The sequence below is a fragment of the Botryllus schlosseri genome, chromosome 5, assembly GCF_051294905.1.
Source record: "Botryllus schlosseri isolate E-star chromosome 5, Bs_hap1, whole genome shotgun sequence".
NCBI lineage: Eukaryota > Metazoa > Chordata > Ascidiacea > Stolidobranchia > Styelidae > Botryllus > Botryllus schlosseri.
In genome coordinates this window covers 2749316-2757021 of record NC_137240.1, presented here as the reverse complement: position 1 = coordinate 2757021, position 7706 = coordinate 2749316, and the positions used below count along the sequence as shown (strand labels likewise).

At 40.8% G+C, this 7706-nt stretch overlaps 1 long non-coding RNA gene and 2 pseudogenes across 1 annotated transcript in view; all 3 read right to left on the bottom strand.

Annotated features, from left to right (window-relative positions):
* Window positions 1–7706, bottom strand: part of LOC145438659 (uncharacterized) — a 157813-nt gene that overhangs the window by 56548 nt on the left and 93559 nt on the right. The window lies entirely within an intron of this gene.
* LOC145439927 (thialysine N-epsilon-acetyltransferase pseudogene) lies at window positions 1611–2628 on the bottom strand (annotated as a pseudogene).
* On the bottom strand, window positions 3080–7591 carry LOC145438633 (thialysine N-epsilon-acetyltransferase pseudogene; annotated as a pseudogene).

Here is a 7706-nt window from a genome sequence, read left to right as displayed (position 1 = left end):
AAAAAGTATGTCCTATTTTTAGATTTCGAAAATATGGTAAGCCTAGTAATGAACCAATGGCGGCTTCAACATCTCGGTTTATACTGCACGAGAACAGGCTGAAGTTGCAATCGAAATTTATTGAAATTGACCAATTCACACTCTCTGCAGACTAAAAGAATTTCTCTATAACTTGCAAACCTCTTATTACTTTTGTACACAACGTACGTGCAACTGAAGTATAAACAAATTAAATAAATATAGTCTTCAGAGCGAACATACTTCCATTTCAGTTTATGCAGCCTATGTTTTAAGTTATGGATTACCACACAAAAGCAGAATTTATTTTCTAAATTCCAAGTTACTATCTGCGACATGATGACAGTTGAGTCCAGTGCTGTATTCCACCTGCCGTCTGGTCGACTAGTATGCTTGATATAACTTCCTGCTCTGACCAGGGCTTTGGAGCAGTCGTAAATTTTAAACCGCTCCTGCGCTTTCTTTTATCACGAATAAGCTCCGGCTCCAAGCTCCGGAGATCATTGATACCACTGCTCCGGCAATTATGGTTCGGTTGTATAACCGTCGCAAGGAACCATCTCATTTCGTGGGGGTACGCAACGTCCTGTGACGTGATAATTACTTCGGGTCGTATGTCGATGGCGTCATATCCGCACGAGAACGCAGTTTACTCCGTGCCATTGCATGTACAATGTACAATGGGCCATTTCGGGAGCTGAGCCGGTAAGTTGACCGGAAGAGTATGGTAAAAATGCGTGTTTTGGGGAAGTCGAGACGAAGTGATGAATTTATTTTTAGTCAACCAACCACAAAGTCGGGGGAAATTTCCCATTTTTCCTGGATTTTATTCCAGTATTTTAAGTCAGAAAATTTTGAAAAAGTCCCCTCTTCACATTTCCAAAATATGGTAACCCTAGAAAAAGCATAGCATCTTTATGAGATACATCGGAGCCCGAGGTACTGTCCATAGAACCAGCTCCGGCTCCTTTTGAATGCTATGTAGAGCTCCAACTACGCTTAAGAGGCACGGCACTGGGGTTCCGGCTCAAAATCCCTGGCTCATCATGGGTGTCGGAAATTTAATTTTCCTCACAAGATGACACACTTAAGTAGCCTAGATGCTGCACATTTTCAATACAATCGGTTAATAATGTCATTATATGGAGAACAGCAAAGATACTGAAAGTATACAAATGAGAAAAAATGGAACAAAAAAGCTCATTAAAGATAGCTAGATTCGGTTCGCACAGACGAGATGGCGTACTGGTGCAGCGTCAGGCTTCCTGATCGGTAGGTCGTGGGTTCGATCCCAGTCCGGGTCAGACAAAAGGCCTGGTGAGTAACACTGGTATCCATGACTTCACTGCTTGGCGCTCATTCATTACTGAAATAGCATGGAAGGGCGGTGCCAGACTTAAAAAACCGTAAGAGGCTATATCTGCACCTTCCTTGTCCAGCGGCATATGCACATCATGCACTCATGGTATGCATATGCACAGTTCGTTTGTATGTGTATTATGAGTCGGTGTTTATGCCGCAAAAATATTAGGAACAAAAATAAACTGCGTCCTTTTCTTCCTTTCCTGTTAGAAGTTTACAATGGTAATGATGAGTTGTAGCTTAAAATGGAAGTACTGATACCACACTGTGTGGTCTTGTACACGAAACTAATGTAAAATGAAAGATACATCACACGATTCACACTACTTTTTATCAAGTTTGGCTGCAAACGAATGCATTTTATCTTTCTCAAAACGTAACATATGATGATCCTCTATATCGGTCAAGTCCCTTGCTCCGTTTGACTTGTAAAAATCCAACGCCGGTGTGTTCCAACCCAAGCATTCGAAACGGTATTGAACGCAACCTTTTTCAATCGCCGCATGTGTCACAGTTTTCATAAGATCGCCACCAATTCCATGCTTATGATACGGTTCCCATTACGTACAAGTCTTCAAGAAACACGTTTTTTCCTTTGAAGGTAGAGTATATGTAGTAGAATAACGCATATCCGGCTACTTTTACTTCTCCTGTAACAAGTGTAACCTCAGCGATAAGGCAGTGAAAATTCGGCTCTGGTCAAAATCCGTCTTCCTTCAACTGCTGCGCTGTGAGCTTGAATTGGTCTAACATCTGCTCAAACATAGCGAGCTCCTCTATCATTTCGACGACGTTGTCTGCATCTTCGGGCGTAGCAGGTCTTATTCGGGGCCGTGACAGCACTTCGTCAGGTCCCCCAAAAACGTTGGCCTTGGGCCCCCCATAGAGTGATAAACCGATGGGGGGCTTCGCCCCCCAGACCCCCTTTGGCTATCGACACTTTGCCGCTACTTGTCATCTACGTTGTGTGAGCCAGCTATTCTCGTCTAGACGCGCTAGGCGCGGAAAATTTCAATAACTCATTCTTGAATCGGTCAATATCATCGGGAATTGCATATATATTGCTATCAATTTTTATCCTCTCTCTGCTCACGTAATGAGATTTACCGGTAGAGCTGACTGAGATGTGTTTGAAAAGGTAGGACCCCTCAATATATATACCCGTATACCAGTTAGCAGGAACGAAACAGCGCTTCGTCGGGCCCCCCAAAAACTGGGCTCCCATAGGGTGATAAACCGACCTCCCATCACTTAGTTCGCTTTTGCCACGAAATTAACTGTGGTGTTTATAGTGAGCCAGCGCGAGGCGCGAAAATTTGCGATAATTCATGATAATCAATCAATCAGGTTTAATATTATTTTCATTGTTTCAAAACATCACAAGACTGCGATACAATGAAAAGATAGGAAGGTGTCGGTCAATAAGTTCGGGAATTGCATATATATTGCTATCAATTTCTTGTCCTCTCTGCTCACTTAATCAGATTTACCGGTAGAGGTGAGTGAAGAGTCTTGGAAACTGTAGGGACCGTAAATAATAATTAAACATATTCGGGCGGGCGGACCCGTTGGTATGACTTCGATATATGATGCTATTTCGTGTATCTCTTGTCTGCTATATCAAAAAATATAGAATCGTCCAAACGTACTAAACTAAAAGACGCACACGATTTCAAATTGGTATTTCTTCACTGGCATATAATTTCATCATTATAGTTTATTAGCAATTTGTATCAGTTCAATACACCACAAAATGCGATACAATGAAAAGACAGGAAGATGCCGAAGCGACTTGGAGTAGCCTATGGAATCAGACACCCACCTTGGCCTAGGCCAGTGGTTCTTAACCTTTTTTCCTCCAGCGACCCCTTTCAAAAATTATCGTGCTCCAGCGCCCCCCACCTCATATTGTAAGGACTGGAATAAACACAATGGGTAAGAGGGAGGGCCGTATCAGCACTTCGTCAGCCCCCCTAAAAACGATTGTCTTTCGCACCTATTATCGCGTGATAAACTAAACTTCTGGGGGCTTCGCTCCCAAGAAACCGATGATCAGCAAAGTTTATGAGGCCTGGTCGCCCTATAGGCGCCAAAATTTTCTATAATGCATGAATGAATAGGTGGTAATTGCATATATATGTCGCTATAAACTTTTTATCCTCTAAGCCCATGTAATCAGGTTTACCAGTAGCGCTGAGTGAGCTGTTGTATTGGAAAATAAAGGCCACGTAATTAATAATTGAGCGTATTCGGGCGTGCCCGTAGGTACAATTAATTCGTTACATGTTATTTTGTTACCTCTTGTCTGCTATATAGTGAAAAGATAATGAAACGCATACACGTATTAAACTATAGTAAGCACACGATTCAAAATTGATATTTCTTCGCTGGCAAGTAATTCTCTCGTCCTGTGTGGTGCAGATTGCGACATGATAATTCAGCATGAGCGATTTAAGAACCTATGGACAATAAGATTTCTATGCATCGAAGTTTATGATCAACATACGTGCAATCTATTTCGGCCAAGGTTTTCTCTCAGGCGATCTTTTTGACACACTTCTCGGCGTCCCATATTGACCAAAACTTCATATGTCTCGGATTGTCTCGTGCATCGCGGCGTGGTAATGGCCGACGCCGAAATGTCTATTTTTATTTTCTATAATTATGCATATTCTGCCGTGGGGAGTCGTCAAATCATGATGTGTAATTTCTGTTCATTCACCGAAATAATTTCGGGCACCCTTCGAGCTCACCGATTGGGGGTTTGGGTTGCAGCAGCTTCGGTCCTGGTAAGAGGTCAAAGTCCAGTCGGTCTTTTCGGGACTTTGGTATTGTAAATTTCGCGCTTTAATCGCGCTCGAGGACCATTCGACTATAATAAACCAGGTAATAATTGTGTGTGGTATATTCAGGGTCAAATCTAGGTTGTTATAACAACAATCGGGTATGGTCTCATACCCTGTGGTTCGAATCATCCCGAATTCTCATTTGCGATTGGCAATACGGGGAAACTAATAGTATTGGATTTTGTCTTGATGCTTTGTGTAACTATAATTTGGTCAACTGAGAATGAGATGCATATATCTGCTCACATTGAATTTAGAACTGTACCCATTTGTTAATTTTAACATGAATCTTTTCCAAACAAAACAACTCATATTATATAGCGTTCATATGAGGTTGTGAACTCTAACACTAGATAGTATCATCCTTTCTGATACGATGAAGTAATATTCTGACGATTTAATTTCGTAGATCTCAAATACAAGCATATTTAGTTATTCATTTCGTGCACAAAGCTTCGAAACTTATTTTATGTACAAGAGGCTTTCACTCTCAAAAGTGATATACAGTGCCTCCTTGTTCGATTTTCACACGCTGTGCTCTGCGGGATATAATATCTAATTCGAAACATGTTGTTGAAAATAACCCTAGCAAGCGTGGGGGCAGTGTTTTAACGGGAAATTGGAGATCTAAAAGTACGCGCAATTCGTTTTACGTGAATTAGAATAACCCACTACATCTATGAATACATACGTAGCGAACATCATCGCGTAAAAATGTCGGGATTTAACATGTTTTGTGGAATGTTAATTTTGACAAATTGGTTATTGAGGACGACCAGCCTATGAAATCTCGCCACTGTTTCTGACGCGTGTACGATATCATCAAAGCAATTTTTTTGTAATAAGCATATCTCCATGTCCTCACTATATAATCAAATACCAATATTGCGTTTTGGTTTATAATCCCTATTTTATATAGTGCGGCCCGCGGATGGATTCAGATGTTGAATGCGGCCCGCGAGCTCAAAAGTTTGCCCACCCCTGAGGTAGAGGCATCTCTCGCATGGTGTCGTGAAAACCGATAAAGGCAAGTCGTGCTTTCACTTATAGGCTGCGGTCAGGAGGTGGTGTTGCATCTGTTTTAAGTATATTGATCACGTCATTGATCTTCACTTGATGTTAGGCTTCCATATTTTGGAAATCTAAAAAGAGGACACTTTTTCTGAAATTTGCAACTTGCAAATCCGGAGTAGAATTCTCAAAAACCGGTGAATTTTTCCCACTTTGTGATCGGTTGACTAAAAAAAAATCAAAATACCGTTTTTCTGTCCACATTGCCAGGTGCATGACTAAAAAAAAAAGGTCATCTTTTCGCTCAGAGCTAAAATTACCGTTTTTAACTCCGAAATACCCGCCGGACCTTCACTTCTGTGCTAATTTGCGGCATATCACTCGCAATTTGCTCTAAATCTGACCTAAAATTTCAAAAAAGAGGACAAAATCTCAAAAAAGAGGACTAAAGGGCGTCCTCCGTGGACACTTTCAAAAAAGTCAAAAAAGAGGACAAATCCTCTTAAAAGGGGACGTATGGTAAGCCTACTTGATGTGTATATTCCAAATTATTTTATATGACCGATTCGAGTTGATCCTAACGTTTACGGAGAGTGCGACTTCAATATATCGTTATTCTTATGGGTGCGGTCTAGGGCTCTTCAAAAATGACATTTTTTCTCAAATCGTACTGGCTACTTGATAAAATTGTTAGGTTACCTAATTTAAGCCTACACACAAAATTTGGTTAAATTTCAGCAAGTAACCGCTTTGCTACAGGAGAAGTAAGTTTCTATTGATTATGTAGAGATAAATATTAAAAAATTTGAAAATTTTCTGTTCACCCCATGAAAGTGTTAGGCTGTCTATAGAAACGATGCTCACCAAATTTGGTTCAATTCCAATCAGTGGAAGCGGAGTTCGAAAAATTTGGATTTGAATAAAATAGTATTTACGGTGAGCACAACTATAATAAATAAACAAAGAATCGGTCACCGTAAATACTATTTTATTTAAATCCAAATTTTTCGACGGTAATAACTCCGCTTCCACTGGTTGGAATTGAACCAAATTGAACCACTGGTTTATTCTTTATTTTTATATAATAAATAGAAACTTACTTCTCCTGTAGCAAAGCGGCTACTGGCTGGAATTGAACCAAATTTTGTGTGTAGGCTTAAATTAGGTAACCTAACAATTTTATGAAGTAGCCAGCACGATTTGAGAAAAAAAGTCATTTTTGAAGAGCCCTAGTGCGGTCGTATGGTAACGTTTTCGGATATAGGTGCTTTCATGAACTAATGTTTATTCAAAAAGGTGTGAGATAGTTTGCTTAATCTAGGAATCACTCACACGGTAATATTTTGGTAACGAGTTTGCCACAGAGCCGTCGACCGTCGTAGACGGCAATTCGAAAACCAACAATAGCCACGCTCGAAAATTAACACTTCAAATAGGTGTGAAATGGTTGACAAATCCCGCGGTTGGTGACAAGATAACACCTCGGACAGATCGTTCTCTCGTGACTTGGTGTTACAGACATACCGATTGCTCACAAGGTACTATTTTGGTAATCAGTTTGTCGCAGAGTTGTAGCTTAAAATGAAATTGCTAATAACACACTGTGGTCTTGTACACGAAACAAATGTAAAATGTAAGATACATCATACGATTCTCACTACTATTTACCAAGTTTGGCTGCAAACGAATGTATTTTATCTTTCTCAAGACGTAACAGATGCCGATCCTCTATATCAGTCAAATCCCTTGCTCCGTTTGACTTGTAAAAATCCAATGCCGGTGTGTTCCAACCCAAGCATTCGAAACGGTATTGAACACAACCTTTTTCAATCGCCGCTTGTGCCACTGTTTTCATGAGATCGCAGCCAATTCCATGCTTACGATACGGTTCCCTTACGTACAAGTCTTCAAGAAACACGTTTTTTCCTTTGAAGGTAGAGTATGTATAGTAGAATAACGCATATCCGGCTACTTTTACTTCTCCTGTAGCAAGTGAAACCTCAGCGATAAGGCAGTGAAAACACGGTTCTGGTCCAAATCCGTCTTCCTTGAACTGCTGCGGTGTGAGCTTGAATTGGTCTAATATCTTCTCAAACAAAGCGAGCTCCTCTATCATTTCGACGACGTCGTCTGCGTCTTCAGACGCAGCAGGTCTTATTGAATAGCTGAATTCCATGATTGTGAGTAGACCCTGTGGCTATCCGTCGGAAATGGAGTGTCGGCTAGTTTATTTATGAAGGAAGCGTTAAATATGCTCAACAATATTACTTGCTGAATATCAACATAAGCTAGGTGATGAAGTTCTAAATCTACAACGTTCGGCGCTTCTTCGTTCCACCAGCGCGTACTCAGAGGTGGTGTGAACACTCGAAAAATCACGTGACCGTGACACCCAAATGCCTTTGCGGACTTTGCTATTGTCGATCTGTCTCGGCAGTAATCGAAGGCAAAGTCGCTATCGGTCTTTGT